This window comes from Notolepis coatsorum, assembly GCF_963971535.1.
Source record: "Notolepis coatsorum genome assembly, chromosome: 14".
Lineage (NCBI taxonomy): Eukaryota > Metazoa > Chordata > Actinopteri > Aulopiformes > Paralepididae > Notolepis > Notolepis coatsorum.
The window spans coordinates 9,799,224-9,817,177 of NC_140178.1; the positions used below are offsets into that span (position 1 = coordinate 9,799,224).

The 17,954-nt window shown below is 40.8% G+C and overlaps 1 protein-coding gene and 1 long non-coding RNA gene across 2 annotated transcripts in view; one reads left to right on the plus strand and one right to left on the minus strand.

The window, feature by feature from the left end:
- LOC311241038 (histone H1-like) overlaps nucleotides 1-17,954 on the minus strand; it is a gene marked incomplete at both ends in the record, with an annotated part of 359,561 nt that overhangs the window by 60,731 nt on the left and 280,876 nt on the right. The gene's annotated exons all lie outside the window — the stretch shown is intronic.
- Nucleotides 10,298-14,963, plus strand: LOC311240231. The gene is made up of 7 exons (XR_014620480.1): nucleotides 10,298-10,399; nucleotides 10,895-11,117; nucleotides 11,231-11,454; nucleotides 11,720-11,846; nucleotides 11,929-12,148; nucleotides 12,249-12,379; nucleotides 14,477-14,963. It is a non-coding gene; the product is annotated as an uncharacterized lncRNA (long non-coding RNA).

Sequence of the window (17,954 nt, forward strand, 5' to 3'; positions counted from 1 at the left end):
TTTTCTTCTTCTCGCCTGTCTCCATGGTGAACGTATACCAGAAAACGGTAGAAATACTTGATGAATTTAATGGAGATTTGATTTAATAACAGCTAAATTATATCAAAACATCCATTTACAAACTCTCATCCATTTACAAACTCTTACAAACTCTCTTACATGCTTGCACCTCATGGTACCAAAGCACCTCAAAGGCGCTAAAAACTAAATTACAAACATGCACAAAACAAACTGGTCAGACTACTGCTTGACCTGACTCCTAGAACCCACCTCACCCCTGCCCACTTTGACAACCTAGGATGGCTTAGAGTAGATGACAGAGTACAGCAACTTGTAATGGGCCTGGTCTACAAGATACACTACACGACCAAGGTACCCATGTACATGTCAAAATACTTCCCAAAGGTCAGTGAATACCACGATCACAACACCAGAGGGAGCTCCACAAATCATGTTAAACCCAGATTCGGCTCAAACAAGGGACTAAACACGTTTTGCAATTATGCCACATCAATGTGGAACGCCCTACCCAAAGCTGTAAAGGAATGTGAATCACTACCCACTTTCAAAACCACTCTCAAGGAACACCTACGGGAGACTGCAATTCGAAACTGGCCCCTGTAAATGTCCTAACCCAACCCCCTCCAATGTACAGTAATTTACCTAGTATGGTGTTGTCAATATTCCAATGTACAGTTTTGCTTGTTTGTACAGTGTTTCCCCCCTTCTGTGGTAGACACTACAGAAGGTTAACCATTTCACTACCACATCAAAAAAAGAAGGTTAACCATCTGTAGTGTGGTAGTGAAAGGGTTAACTTTTTTTTTTTTATCTACTTTTTCTCCTCCTTTTTCTGTGATTTTTCTCCCGATCCCAATTTACCTCTCGTGCCAATTCTCCCTCCCCTGTCCTGATCGTTGCTCGCATATGCCCCCCACTGGCCGGTTGTAGGGAGGATAGAAGCCTTGCATCACATGTCCCCTCAGATACATGTGGAGGCAGCCTGTCACATCTTTTCACCTGCCAGCGCGGACTCTCATTGGCGAGGAGTAACGTGTAGGAGGCTCACACTGCCCCCGCCATTTTCCTGACTTTGCTGTGCAGGCACCCCAACCGACCTGTAGGAGTCGCTGTTCACAACGACCAGACTACCACCCTTCGACTTCCCACCCGCTAACTCTGCCAATTGAGTTAGTATGACGGACGGCCCAAGCCGGAGGCAACGCAGACAGCCGGATTCGAACCCGGTGTCTCTTGCGTTGGTGACGAGCGCAATGTCCGCTGCGCCACCAAGCCGCCTAAAGGGTAACCTTCTGTAGTGTGGTTGTGAAAGGGTTAACCCCTTTTGTCGTGTGGCAGTGAAATGGTTAACATTCTGTATTCTCGCGGTGAAAGGGTTAACCATTTGGTAGTGTGGTAGTGAAAGGCTTAAAAGGCACCATGGCCTGCCATGAACACTGATACCCACGCCTTCGTGTCCGCCTGCACCATGTGTGCCCGTGGGAAGTCGTCTCATCTACCACCCACTGGTCTGCTCAGATTGTCCTCTGGCTGTCCCTAGTCACACATTGCCCCTTGCCCTCGATGCTATACTGGAAAATCCCACCCCACCCCCTCTATGAGGAGCTAGCCAGGATGAGCATTATCCCCCCATGACACACCACAAACCGCCTTGGCCAGTATTTCGTGCCATGGTAGCCATCAGGCTCCACAACCGTGGGCACGGACTGCTGCCAATTGCTGGAGAGCTAACGGCTGGTGACCTCGAGAACTGTTAAGACTATCTGACGCTTAGTAATAAACACTGCACGGACTCTGGTGCAGTGTGTTACTCCGGTTTGGACCATGTAGGCCATCATCACTATCACTACTGTCTGATTGAATCCTGCCACTCACTACTGTTATTACTATTATCATTACTACTTGCACTTTGTTCTATGTTCTATTATTATTATTACTACCTAACCCACCTGTAACCCCCCCCCCCATCTTTGCGTGGATGCGTGTCTGTAATTTGCACATCTTGAGAACCATTCATCTGATTGAATTCATGCTTGGTGGGTGTATTGCCCAGGGAAGTGTAAGGTTGAATTTGGTGCCATTTGGCCAGATGGTGGCACTACAGTGTGTGTCTGTCCTTCGCATATCTCAAGAACCATCCATCCATATATATATATATATGTGTTTTTTTAGTTTTTGGATGTGTGTGAGATTATGTCCAAAATAAATCAGCATTGTTTTTTGGTGAAGTGCCCCTTTAAATGATTTGTGTGCTTGCCTACTTGAGTACTTATTCCATTCATTTGAGAATCTCAGTCTTCCTTTTACATTATAGTGTTATATTTATAATTATACATTATATTTGACTAAAACAGAATCCTGGTAAAAACACACGTATGAACTCTGTGATTGTAACATTCAATGTATGTGCAAACCATGACATAGGCCACTGTTATATTACCTTATTATTACATGGCGTTTTAACATTTGCCAAAATGCTTGATTGCGCTCTGGCCGTATCAGCGGTCATTTTTGCGCGTTGCCCATGGCAGCGGTCAGTTATCAAGAAATAATTGACCGCTGTCAGGGGCAACCAAGCGCTATTGACCAATCACAATCAAGCATTTTGGCGAATGTTAAAACGCCATGTAATAAATGTTCTTATTGTATACTCTAGTTCATTGACTCAGTTCTTAAGGGCGAACACCAGGCAACAGTTTTTAATTGTAATTGCTGTACTTTGTGGCTCTAAATTTTTTATTTAGGTTGGTAATGTTTATAAACACTCACTGTAGTAAGACAGACTTATAAGCTAATTTCCAATGTCTGTGAATAAACGCCACATTTTTAAGATAAAAAGGATCACGGATTGGAACTTTATTGTGATATGCTTGTGCCTTGGGTATGAAGAAAATCAAAGAAGTGTGGTTTATTGTTGATACTGCGTGCACCCCCAGTCTGATTTCAATAACACACGCATAATTAAACATCATAAATATTTGAAACATTTGAAACCTTCAAAAACGTGAACCAGTGATTTCCGATACATTTTATTTAAACGAGAAAACCGTTGTTTAAACTAAGGTTAAACAACGGTTTTCTCGTTTAAATAAAATGTATCGGAAATCACTGGTTCACGTTTTTGAAGGTTTCAAATGTTTCAAATATTTATGATGTTTAATTAATAAAATTATAATAAATGGCTTTCTCGTTACTGTAGGTTAAAGGTTAAAAGTCAACCTATCAAAATACAACGACCGCAAAAGGTTAACTATAAAAATAGGTTGCGCCCACAAATATGCCTTTGCTCACAGAACTTGTCTTTCAATACATGCAACATGGCCCACATCCAAGTGACCCTTTTCCGTGAACTTCGCACCGTGCGAATTCGGGAGATGGATGTCACCATAGACAATTTGGAGAGGATATTTAAGGTTAGTACACATTACAAGTAACCGACTAGAGGGTATGTATTATACAGCTACAGGAAATAATATGCCTATACTATTTCTTGTCAGGGCCTGGGGTGATTGTGAGCCATGCAGTAGGCTTTTTTTATCGAATTAATTCGAGACTTTATAGTTAATTAATCGAAAGTAATAACATTTTAAGCGCATATCAATATTTGATGCGAAAAGCAACATTTTTCAATTCAAATTAATTTTGGTATATGATGAGTGAATCAATGAATATACAAAACCTATTCTCCCTGGCCTTACCGTGTTCTACCTGTTTTTATTACATTAATTGTTTTACTGTGTTGTATTATTTTGTTTTTTATCGACATGTATGCCTTTGAAGCACGCTGCCTGGAAATGTGCTATATAAATAAAATTGACTTGACTATTTATGCAGCAAAATCCTCTTATTAGCTACACAGACCAACAGATCAATGCAATTTTTAACAAAGTGCAGCAATTATAACATAGCGCAAAGGACCTTTTGTAAACTCAAGCACTTTCGAGGTAAAAGTAAAACGCAGTACTTTCAAGTACATTCCAGAACAGTTGACAAATGGGGGGAAATCACTCTCAATTTCTCTTTTTATTTTTATTTTTATAAACCAGACAGTGTAAGAAACTGCACACTGAAAAAGTGAGATGCAGGTGAAATATCCTCTCCCCTCCCCCCTCCTCTGGCCTTTGATGTTCAACTCTAGAGACGGAAAGTCTGGCTGACTGAGCAATGCCCTCGCTTTGACCCTGACCTGTACGCGACGAAAGCTCTGAAGATTTTGGACAGAAAATATAGTCGGCATCACCACTGTAATATTCTCCACAAATACAAATTACTAAGCATTGATAATTTAATTATCTTCTCATACATTCGTCTGGTTCATAAAATAATTAATAATCCATTGAAACATTTTGTCCTATCGTGTTCTGAGCTGAGAACAAGGGCTTCCAGATCTGCATTGATTGATTGATTGATTGAAAACTTTATTAACAGATTGCAGAATGGGTACAATACAGTACATATCTGCATTGGTGCAGATTTACAAATCACAACCTTTATTTAATGATAATGGTTAATATTTTGATCAAAGGTCTGTATTGTACTGGTATTTACACTTAAAGTAGAAAAACAATCTGTAAAATAATAGTGAATTTCCTGTGAAAAAACTATTCTGCCCAGAGATGCAGGTGAATCCCCTCCCCCCTCCTCTCCTGTCTGGCCTTTGATCACATAGTCTCTGCCACATGCAGCTACCACTCAGGAAGGGCTATCATATCAAAATATCATCTACAGACATAGATCTTTAAAATAATTATATGTAAGTTTCGTCACTTTGAGTGCATGGTACCCCCATTCGGTGCCTCATAGTCCTCCACCTGTCTGCCCTGTATACTTATAACCATAACCCTGTATGTACTCATTCATGATAATTTAAAGGTCTTGTCATCATTATATTTGCAGCTGACGCCATCCAGCATCTACCTCATCTCTGATGATGGCGTTGTGTTGCTGCCCGGCGAAATGGGCTTTATTATGGGGGGCTATGGAGAGGAGAGGAGGTATGAGGTCCATGGGGACGAAGCCCCTACCCCATCCTTGCCACCACCTGCACGTGTAGCAGTGCCACCGCCACCACAACCATTTCAATTCAGTGCAAGGCCTGTGGCTTCCGCTGGCCGTCCAGGACCTGCACCCCAAGCGAGGGTTCTTTCAAGGTTTGTTCCAACCTAAACCAAATGTTTGGGGGGGGGGGGGGGGGGGGGGGGGGGGGTTTGAGCCAAACATACATTATTACAATGCATGCACTGAGGGCAACCTTATAGAATTATTCTTGAAAACATAGAAACATTGTAAAAGGCTGAATGACATAAACAATCTCGTATCTCTCTATCTTTCTCTCCATCTCTGTTTGTCTCTCTCAAAAGGAGCATCTCAGTAGGGAGGGTGGAGGGTGGACTCCTTGTTTGTGGAGACACCCTCTATGTTCAATTTGACGAGAGGGAGGCAAATGTGGCCACTATGGCCCTAAAGGTGCAGCAGGACCTGGGGGCAGAGGAGGAGGTGGTCCTCTGTGATGGACAGGGCAACCGCATGGTGGAAGGGCCCGGGACAACTGGTATGTTGTAAAAACTTAATTCCTATACTATAGGGTATGGTAAACACTTAAAGGGTATGGCAACACTTTTTTTAGTTTTAAAGGTTATTATGTAGGGATCATTTAATATAGCCTGGCTGGCAGGAAGGGGTCCCTCTCTCTGTGGTCTTTCCCAAGATTTCTTCCCTTTATAAATGTTTTCTTCATTATGTGAATAAAGGGTGTTAGATCTGTGTTGTGCCTTTTATCAGAACCACATTAACCTTAAAAAATAATCTGTTAAAATTGACAAAAAGTACTGCACTTTAATTTTCTATTTTAACTCTATTATCTTTTCTTTAGGCGTAGCTTTTTGGAGGCAAAACGCCCGCAAAATAGTTGCCCTCCATCACAGCTCCCACAAGGAGCTGTTACAGAGCAGGAAGAGGAAGAGCACAAGGTAAAGCATGGTGTTTATCTAAGCCTCCACCTGTTTTTGAATGCAAGACTCAGTTCTTTCACCACAATAGGCTCTGAAGAGTGACATTTAAATACACAAAAATAGTCTCATGTGTAATTTCAAGTCACTGAGCCCTTTTGAACACCACCTTACTAAGCGATGACGCAAGCAGCCCCCCCCCCGCTAACACTGCCAATTGTGTTAGTAGGGATGACTGACAGCTGAATTCGATCCCAGAGTCTCTGCGGTGGTAGGAGAGTGCTTAGTCCACTGAGCTACCCAGCCGCCCAGACTTGCTTGGATTTTGGCAAGTGAAGCCAAGACTACATTGTCTCGCCTCACTTTTTGTATTTTTGTATACCCCCCCCCCAGTCGCATAGATGACGGAGCCCTGGAGAAGGTCCAGGAGCTGGTGCTGGCAGCAGGAGAGCTGCCAGCGATCAGGGACGCCCTGCGGGACCTGGGCCAGTACGCCCGGGCCAACAAGGTCAGCACACTGGCCCTGACAGACGATCAGGTGTCCAGTGTGCAGCTCACCTTCCAATGTATTATTTGCAGAGGCTAGTAACTTACCTTGATTCTCTACTAACAAACCATATTCAGACGTTTTAAATTGAAGTAATAATTGCATTACCCTCTTCAAACTGGCCAGTCCCATTAGTGGGTTCATCATTACAAATGCACACTGCTCTGACAAGCTTTGTTTAAAGCCATGCATGTTTGGTGTAAAGCTGCAGCCATAAAACAATGGCATTTTGGCTTTGAATATTTTACTGTGATGTGGCTTAAATGAAACTGCAACCAGCACTATATGCATGCAACACTATATGCATGTGACATTGTCCTACAATATGGAACAAGTGGTTTATAAAACTGGAGATACATAGGGATACAATGGAAATGCATGGGGAAATTGAGTTTAAGGGGTTATCCTCATATTCAAATGGAAATACCTACTGACTTTAGTCATAGAATTGTTATTATTACCATTATCATTACATAGCCTACTAATATAATAATTATATGATCTAAAATTGTTCTAATAAATTTTTTTTATCTTGCAGATGTGATGGTGAACCCCGTGGTGGCACCATGCTGCCGAAGCCTCGTCGGGTGCCGGGTCTGTATGGCCCAATGGACGGCGAACACGCCGTATTGCCCTAAATGTAGGGATGGAACCTTCCCTGACAGAATGTTTGAGCTGACGGGGATGGAGGACGTCGTCAATGTGTTCAAGGACACAATACGGCATTAAATCAGCCAGGAAGGTTCCATCCCTGCATTTTTGTTTTTATTTTTTATTGATATTTTTCCCCCCTCCTTTTTCCTCAGTTTTTTTCCCATCCCAATGTTAGTCGTTATGCCAATTCCCAATCCCCTTCCTGGTCGCTGCGCACCTACCCCCCACAGTGGGTCTGGGAGAGTGGAGGCTATCACGTGATTCCTCCGACAAACGTGTAGCCAATGAACCGCTTCTTTTCACCTGGCAGCGCGGACTCTCACTGAGAGGGTGTAACGTGTGGAAGGATCACACTACCCCCCTTAGATCCTATCCTCGCTGAGCAGGCACCCCGACCAAACTGTAGGAGTCGCTGTTTTAGGTTTTTCTAATTTTTTTATATTCACCCTCTTATTTATTTTTTAGTACAGAGGGGTGTACAGGTATATTCCAAGTTAAGAGGTTTGATAGTTGCTGGGTCACCTCTTTCCAGAATATCTTAACTGGTGGGCAGTCCTTCCCTGTACATGTGCATAAATGTCCCCTCGTCCCCATTTGTACATAAGGAGCATTTAGAGTCTTGTATAAGACCAATTTTTTTCAGTCTTATAGGAGTCAAGTATGTCCTGTGAATATAGTTAAGATTGATTTGTTGATGGTCCGGGTTCCTTGATGTGAATCGAATATTTGCCCAGGCTGCTTGCCAATCAAAGTCGCTTTCCAGGTCTGGTATATCCCTCCTCCAGACAGAGTCTAGTTGGAGGGTTTCATACGAGGACGTTAGTAATTGATGATGAAAATCTGAAACAAAACCACTCGATGTCTCTCTTTCATAGAAGAATTTGTGGTATCTGTGGTGTTCAATTGGTATGTCTAATGGAACACCGTGAGACTTCAAACATAGCCGTAACTGTATGTAAAAAAGCCATGTGGACTTGGTGAGATTACATTTTTTGCATATTTCTCCATAACTACACAAACCCTGTTTGTTAAAAATATCCCCTAATGAGTGTATGCCTTGCTCTTCCCATATAGCGAATCTTATGGGTCGTTTTTCAATCAAGAGTGCATTGTTATTGAATAAGGGAGTATGATTGTGCCATTCATGTGGGTTAGGATATTTTTTGTGTGTTTCGCGCCATGTCCGGATCGCATGAGTGATTATGGGGCCAAATTTCCGTTCGCATTGCTTAATTGGTAATTTGGTGTATACTATGCCCTTCAGCTTATGTGGAGCTACTATATTTTCTTCTAAATGTCTCCATGATACTAATGCTTGGGGATCAAACCATGTTGTTAGTGGTCTTAAAGTGTACGCCTTAAAGTAGTGGTAGAAATCTGGAAATGCCATACCTCCGTCTGCTTTGTTTCTCTGTGCGGTGGATCTTTTTATACGTGGTGGTTTGTTATTCCAAATAAATTTGTATGTGGAGGATATTCACCCTCTTTAGTGTTTTTGCCATTGAGCGTTTTTGCCATTTGCCAATATTCAATAAATTGTTCAAATTTACATGTATTCTCTTCATTCTCTTCAAATGTTTTCATTATGACAGATCACTCTGTAAGTGTTTTCCAATGCAAAAAAGTCAGATCTTGGTGACACTACCTGAAAATTCTCAAGACAGCATTATACACTATTTGCACAGCCATTTGAAATCTAGTTACACATTACTGTACACATTGTAATATTCCCTCCTTGTTTTTTTTGTATTTTATTTTTTTATTATTTTTTAAACAAACATAAACAAAACATGACAACACACGATAAGATATACAAGCATTATTTGTCAGTGCACATCCAATGAAATCACATTTTAGTTAATTGTCTTATATAGGATATACCCTTAATACCTGTTATCTAAAAACCTACACACATATGCTCCAGCTCGTACCCCCCCCCCCCCCCCTTCCAGACCCCCCATTGGATAATCCATCCATTTTCCATCGCTCCTAACCAGACATTACCATTATATGCTAGCTTTTATTTTCTCCACCACTTCTAACCACAATGTCATTTTGGATTCATTGAGACCCAAAATTCTTGCTGTAGATATTTCTTGATAGATCACATCGAGATATGTAATAATCCAGACCTTTCGGCAATTTTTTTCCGGTTGGAACCATCGTGATGCTATCAGCTTTTTAGCCACTGTGATACCCGATAAAACCAATCTCTTTAGCTGTGGATGTACTGCCCACTCAAAAACATCATTCAGCAGTAGTACAGAGGGGTGTACAGGTATATTCCAAGTTAAGAGGTTTGATAGTTGCTGGGTCACCTCTTTCCAGAATATCTTAACTGGTGGGCAGTCCCTCCCAGTACATGTGCATGAATGTCCCCTCGTCCCCATTTGTACATAAGGAGCATTTAGAGTCTTGTATAAGACCCATTTTTTTCAGTCTTATAGGAGTCAAGTATGTCCTGTGAATATAGTTAAGATTGATTTGTTGATGGTCCGGGTTCCTTGATGTGAATCGAATATTTGCCCAGGCTGCTTGCCAATCAAAGTCACTTTCCAGGTCTGGTATATCCCTCCTCCAGACAGAGTCTAGTTGGAGGGTTTCATACGAGGACGTTAGTAATTGATGATAAAAATCTGAAACAAAACCACTCGATGTCTCTCTTTCATAGAAGAATTTGTGGTATCTGTGTTCAATTGGTATGTCTAATGGAACACCGTGAGACTTCAAACATAGCCGTAACTGTATGTAAAAAAGCCATGTGGACTTGGTGAGATTAATTTTTTTGCATATTTCTCCATAACTACACAAACCCTGTTTGTTAAAAATATCCCCTAATGAGTGTATGCCTTGCTCTTCCCATATAGGGAATCTGTTTTGTGTGTTATGGGGTTTAATGGATTGTACAGTAGGTGGCGGTATGCGCCTTTTGTGGTCGCGATCTGCCATTAATTTATTGAAGAAGAAGAGAAGAAGGTTGTATCAAACCAGACGCAGACGGCTGTGATCGAAACCACTGTCAAGAGTTCAGTTTTATGTTATTATTTAAATAATATCTGATGGTGAAACGCTGTGCGTGGGGTACCTGTAATTCGGAGTATATTTCATTCCTTTCCCGAAGCCCATACGAAAACTAGAGACGTGCAAGCGGTGGATTGTATTGTGTCGTCGCCCACATAAACAACTGAATGTGAAGACCATTACCAAGGACACTTATGTTTGCTCAAAGGTAAGGTAAATTCATAAAGACATAATATTTGACGGCATGTATTAGAAACATAGACCAAACTATTAGTTTGCTAACGTTTGACTTTGACTGCGAACTAACGTTAGCTATCGTATATCCAGCCCAGTTAGTCAACGTTAGCATCTAGCTAACGTTAGCTGCCAACGTGTTTGCTGTTTGATTGATTGATTGATAAGTTTATTAACAGATTGCAGAATGGGTACAGTACAGTACAGCTCAATACATAGAATTGTTAAGAGGATGCAGACCTGAGAAAGACTTTCGTCTTGTTTACATCAGGCTCCCCTCCCCCATTTTGTGGCTTTCATTGCTAGCCACAGACTAGCTAGCAGCTAACGTTACTAATGAATAGACAATATACTAGCCTAGGTTTACCCTGCGTTCTGTTAAATGGCTGCTGTGAAAAGGATCTATAAATAATACTGTTTGCTAATATAAAGGACAATCAAATCTAATCAATGGACTCTTGCTCAACAGGTGCCATAGCTGTGGAGTGTGATGACGACGTTACAAGCATAGCTCAGCCTTTTTCATTGTTGTGCGACGAATCGAACAACAGAAACAACGACAAATAATTTGTCATTCTTGCAAGAATCTACGATGAGTCCAATCTGGAGGTGATGACGAAGTTCCTAGACATGCCCATATGCAATGTGGGTAATGCTGAGAACTTATATGCGAAGATATCCCAAGTATTGAGGTAAGATAATTTCACTGTCTACCTAGTTTGCATTTAATTGTAACAGCTAATATTAGAGCATAGCAGCTTTTGTCAGGTTGTTTTATGGGCATATCTTTATTTTTTTCCAATAGCAAAAGAGGAATTCCATGGGAGAACCTTGTTGCCTTCAACTCCGACAACGCCAGTGTCATGAAAGGCCGGTACAATTCTGTTATTAGCAGAGTAAGGGGAAGCCAGCCTAATGTCCAGGACCTGGGCTGCATTTGCCACCTTGCCCAGCTTGCCACTGGTTGTGGAATCAAAGCAGCCAAGTGGTGAGCATTTTGGCCGGGATACACAACCACTTTGACCAAAGGTAAAAACTACAATTTCTCTCCTCTTGCCTGTACCCCCATCTCTCCCTTATGCCCCCCCCCCACACACACACACACTCATAACTAATCCCATATATTATTATTAGTAGCCTACACCATGAGCAGACCTACAAAATATAAACTAGAACAAGGAGGGCTGCAGCGTTCTTGTAGTGTGAATCCAGTGTTTAGATGAAGAGTGTATATATATGAAGAGTGCCTGGAACTTCTTTGTTTTTTACCTACAAAATATGTTCTTGTTTTCAGTGCAAAGAGGGGTGAGCTCTTCAAGGAGTTTCAGGAGTTTACAGAGTCAGATAACTACTGCACTATCAGATGGCTCAGTCTGCACACATGCATACTGAGAGTACTCAACCAGTGGGAGGCTTTGAAGGTAAGATTGTAATACTAAACTCCACTCCGCCGATATCTCCATGTATTATGGTATGTTTCCATTGATTATTTTCTCCATATAGGCATACTTCAACAGCAATGAGGACGTGGTATGTGTCGGCTGATCAGGCAGTTTTTGGCCTTCCTCATACCACCCAGGTCCATCATGGGTGTGCCTCTCAAGGAGGTGCAATATGGAGAGGGACATCAGCTGGCAGATGAAGCGCTCTTCATTGGAGAACAGACACGTGCATTCATCGAACAGGCAGACATCCCTGTCTCAGCCAGGAAGAAAATCTTTCAGTGAGTATATTATTATTATTGTAGTTATGATCTCAACTTGAGAAGTCTGTTGTGTGCCCTGAAATGACACTAATGAATATGATTTGTTTTACTGTTTTAGAACTGTAAGAAGAGCCTTCTATGAAGCACTTATACGAAAGATGATCGCCTGCTTTCCAATCGACTCCCAACTCCTGAAGGACCTGACAGTGCTAGACCCTGCATCGCGGCTTGACATAACTCCAATGACAGGTATAGAAACAGTTTAAGATAACTTCTGTGGCTCCTCACAACAGCACAACATGCACTGAGCTGTGCATAGCCTGGTAGATGGTGCCATCTAGTGGCGATCAAAATGCTTGATTGTGATTGGTCAATAGCGCTCTGTTACCCGTATCAGCGGTCATTATTGCGCGTTGCCCATGCCAGCGGTCAGTTATCGAGAAATAATTGACCGCTGCTATGGGCAACCGAGCGCTATTGACCAATCACAATCAGTGGTGCAGTCGTGCACACGCGCGGTTACACGCCGTGTTATTAGATCACCAGCGTTGCGTTGTTATTATGGGCTGAGCCGCCACGCAGGATAATGACGCCGCGCGCACGCGCGCGCGCACACGCACGCGCGGCCCCGCGCGCATGCGCATATGTTCCCTCGCGCACAATAATACACTTTGTTTGTATAGCCTTTCATACAGAAACTGCAGCTCAAAGTGCTTCACAACAGAATTAAGACAGGCATAAAATGAGCACATAAAGTGCAGACATATAAAATCAGTTTTTCACATTAGGATCTAACATCCCAACAGGCAACCTTGTTTATGGTTTGATTCAGTTTTAATATAAATAATAAAAATAAAGAGAAGATTAATTAATTATCTACTCAGTCCCGAAGTTTGTGATGTAGATATGGAATGTCCCGGGTTGCTGCTGTTTGCAGAGTGTGTTGTTGTCCGGGGGTGAGTGGTGGTGGGTGGGGGGTTGAACAAAGAGTCCCAGACTGGTTGAAGACACCAGCCTATAGCGGCTATTGTTATGATAATGCGAGGTAGCGCCGCAGGTAAACACAACGATCCGAGCCGAGCGCAGCGCGTTCTCGCGAGCGCGTGCATGTGCGTGCACGCGCTTCTGCTCAAATCTTTAATACTCAGTGAGGTACCACTGAGTGGTACCCCGTGCCATGAACAACGCATGCCTGTAGATCACTGAGGCAGAACTAAGTATGCGCGATCGCGCACGGATGTGTACTCGCGTGTACGCGCACACAAAAATGCGCTGTATCCATTCGTTGTGACTAGTACCCGGCCGGCGGCCACCGTTTTACATAACAAAAAGCGCAGGTAGACTAGGTGTCTGGGTGTTGGCTATCTGAATGCATCTCCCCCTTCATTCTGTGTGACGGCAGTGGAGGTGAATACTAATGTGGCTCGGAATTCGTGATGGGGGTCTACCTGCTTATGATTGAATCAAGCGTCTGCCGTGCTGCGCGCCAGCTTTCCAATTGCTCTCGCGCGCGCACATTCACACAAATAGAGAGCAAGAAGAGCGTGTATGATAGAAAGATTGCACTTGCGTATATGCGCTTGTGTGTGCGTGTGTGTGTGTGTGTGGGTGTGAGCGCACCACAAGGTTCATCACCAAACCTCCCTGGCTGTGCACTAGGAGTCATGCACATTGCACACACAAACTTCAAGTAAACACAAGTTGTCTGATTATTTTAAGTTTGCTTTTGTGTTTGTGTGTAAAACAATTTCTTTAATTGAATTAACTTAAACTAAAAGTAAATACAAACTAAATTAACAATGTAAGTTACATTGTTAATTTAGTTTGTATTTACTTCTAGTTTAAGTTAATTCAATTAAACTAAATTAACAATGTAACTTACATTGTTAATTTAGTTTATTTACTTTTCTAGTTTAAGTTGATTCAATTAAAGAAATTGTAACTACCGGTATTGCATTTAAAACATTGTTTGTTTTTCAACCATATCTGTTGACAATATAATTTCTTTATATATTGAAGGCTACATCCTGCTACCTTTTTCAGCTTCTCTATTTAAAAAAAAAAAATAAATCTGTTCTGTGCGCATGCACGTACCCCCGCGCGCGTGCGCATGCACGTACCCGCGTGCACGTGGCGTGGCGTGTTACCAGTTCCCATATTACGACTGCACCACTGATCACAATCAAGCATTTTGGCGAATGTGAAAACGCCATGTAATAACCCTTTTTTAAAGACGGGTAGATATTAGCAACAGTTTCCAGTTAGAATAGAATTATAATTTCCAGTTGAAGACAGCAAGATACTTTGACTGTATTGTATAATGTATTGTATGGTTTTGTTTTACAGTGAGAAGGCTAGGAGCCCTGTTCCCTCAGTTGAGTTTCGATCAGAATCTGCTGTCACAGGAACTCGCCGTATACCAGACCGAGCAGCTCCCCCAAGAAGACAGAATCGACAGATTTTGGGGCCTTCTAGGCAAGGACTTGAAGTTCAGTGAGCTGGCGAGACTTATGAAGGCTCTGTTATGCATTCCACACAGCAATGCCAGCTCTGAAAGGGTATTCAGTATGGTGAAGAAGATTGTCACAGAAAACAGACTGGCATTGGACAACAGTACTGTTTGTGCTTTACTGTCATGCAAGATCAATCACACTGGTTCAGCTGACAAATACACTCCTTCTCAGAAGGTGTTGAAAAATGCGAAGTCTGCAACGTATATCTACAACAGGTCCCTGGCTGATGCAAGAGCCCCCGCGCATGAAGTATCAGTCTAATTAGATTAGATTAAAATGTATTGTCATTATACAGTACAACAAAGACATTTGGCATCCAACCAGAGTGCAAATGTAACAGTAAAGTGCAATAGTAATATTTGCATTTTTTTACTTTCTATTGAGGACCTCGTAAAGTTCAAAGTCAATTATGTTCTGCAGCCATATCTGGTTAATTTATGTAAATTCATGTTATTGTTATGGTGTTTTTGCTATTGAAAGTATGTGCAATGTTGAATAAATTGTTCATTACTAGGGAGAATAAATACATGAGATCTCCCTAGAATTGGGAGAGTATCTTCCAAAGGCATACAGCACAGTGGAAACTCAGTCTTTAGACCAAATAGCCTACATTATGAAATGTCTGAGGAAAAAGAAAGCACATTTGGGTGAGTGATGCCATAATTATGTGGCATATAATAATAATTGACAGTGCAACACCTGCTGGTCAGTTTCTGTAAGTATAGTTTTAGATTGTATGTTTTTCCACACTTTACTGTAGTGTACGTGTATTTACACAGTTAACAAAGTCCATGTAATATTTTACTGCATGTTAGAATACACAGAAGTAACGATGGACGTGTACAAATTGTGCATAGAAATTAGGCATATGTATTGCACTGATGAAATACCGGAGGCTACTAAATAATGCGCCAAAATACCTAGATTATAATGTATAGTTACGATTATTTTTCTGTTGATCAAATAAAAAGCCTGCCTACTGCAAATCAATATGATTTGTCGACCATGTCACGGCTTATTGTGGTCTGCATCCCCTTAACAATTGTGTGTATTGAGCTGTACTGTATTGTTTGTACCCATTCTGCAATCTGTTAATAAAGTTTTCAATCACACGGACAATAAATATAATGTCTAAATGAAATGCACAAAAAATGTATGTATCATAACGTTACCCTGGTATAGATCTGTATGAAACTCAGTCTTTAGACCAAATAGCCTACATTATGAAATGTCTGAGGAAAAAGAAAGCACATTTGGGTGAGTGATGCCATAATTATGTGGCATAATAATAATAATAATAATTGACAGTGCGACACCTGCTGGTCAGTTTCTGTAAGTAGTTTTAGATTGTATGTTTTTCCACACTTTACTGTAGTGTACGTGTATTTACACAGTTAACAAAGTCCATGTAATATTTTACTGCACGTTAGAATACACAGAAGTAACGATGGACGTGTACAAATTGTGCATAGAAATTAGGCATATGTATTGCACTGATGAAATACCGGAGGCTACTAAATAATGCGCCAAAATACCTAGATTATAATGTATAGTTACGATTATTTTTCTGTTGATCAAATAAAAAGCCTGCCTACTGCAAATCAATATGATTTGTCGACCATGTCACGGCTTATTGTGGTCTGCATCCCCTTAACAATTGTGTGTATTGAGCTGTACTGTATTGTTTGTACCCATTCTGCAATCTGTTAATAAAGTTTTCAATCACACGGACAATAAATATAATGTCTAAATGAAATGCACAAAAAATGTATGTATCATAACGTTACCCTGGTATAGATCTGTATGAAACTCAGTCTTTAGACCAAATAGCCTACATTATGAAATTTCTGAGGAAAAAGAAAGCACATTTGGGTGAGTGATGGATGCCATAATTATGTGGCATAATAATAATAATAATAATAATAATAATAATAATAATAATAATAATAATAATAATAATAATAATAATAATAATAATAATAATAATAATTGACAGTGCGACACCTGCTGGTCAGTTTCTGTAAGTAGTTTTAGATTGTATGTTTTTCCACACTTTACTGTAGTGTACGTGTATTTACACAGTTAACAAAGTCCATGTAATATTTTACTTCACGTTAGAATACACAGAAGTAACGATGGACGTGTACAAATTGCGCATAGAAATTAGGCATATGTATTGCACTGATGAAATACCGGAGGCTATACTAATGCGCCAAAATACCTAGATTATAATGTATAGTTACGATTATTTTTCTGTTGATCAAATAAAAAGCCTGCCTACTGCAAATCAATATGATTTGTCGACCATGTCACGGCTTATTCTGGTCTGCATCCCCTTAACAATTGTGTGTATTGAGCTGTACTGTTGTACCCATTCTGCAATCTGTTAATAAAGTTTTCAATCACACGGACAATAAATATAATGTCTAAATGAAATGCACAAAACAAAAAATGTATGTATCATAACGTTACCCTGGTATAGATCTGTATGCATGTATTTATTCATAACGTTATTATACATATTCGTTAACGTTAGATCGTGCATGGCTTTTACATTGAAAAATGTACTTGTCACGTGGTTCCGTTCTCCATTCTTCACATCAAAAACTACACGGCCCATTATTGACTCGTTTTTTTCATTTGATTCTGATACCAAAATACGAAAAACAGGTCCGTATTTCAGTTTTTCCCCGTTTTTTCGAGTTTGGTTTCAAACGGAAATAGGAAACACCTCGTATTTCCGTTTTTTTTCGTTTTTTCGTTTTTCCTTTTGAAACGAAAAACGAACTATCAAAACGTACACGGACCGGGAGGGTTGAATAAGTTCTTGTTTCGTTCTTGTATGTCATAAATGTCTGGATGTAACAGTACTTTATCTGTATGTCATAAATGTTATGAATTGAAAATGGGGGAAACAATTGTGTGTATTGAGCCATACTGTATTGTACCCATTCTGCAATCTGTTAATAAAGTTTTCAATCAATCGTTTCCATATTTGTTAAAACAGATTGGTGTATTGCATCAGTGATTATTATTGATTATCAACTGATTTGAATACAAATCTACTTCCCAGGACAACCATTCTTTCTTTGACTGTTCTCAGCCCAGCTGACTGTCTATGTATAGCCTATACTGTCTTTTATTTTTATATAGCTAGATTCTGTAATATTTTGAGTTGTTTTAAGGTGTGAATTTGCCACATTGCTCCAGGTGGGGGTAGAATAGTCAGAGTGGTTTTAAGTAGCTTTCATATTCTAATCACTGTGCCTCCTTCTGCAGAGCACTTTCAGGTGGTTTATCCTCCTTATTGC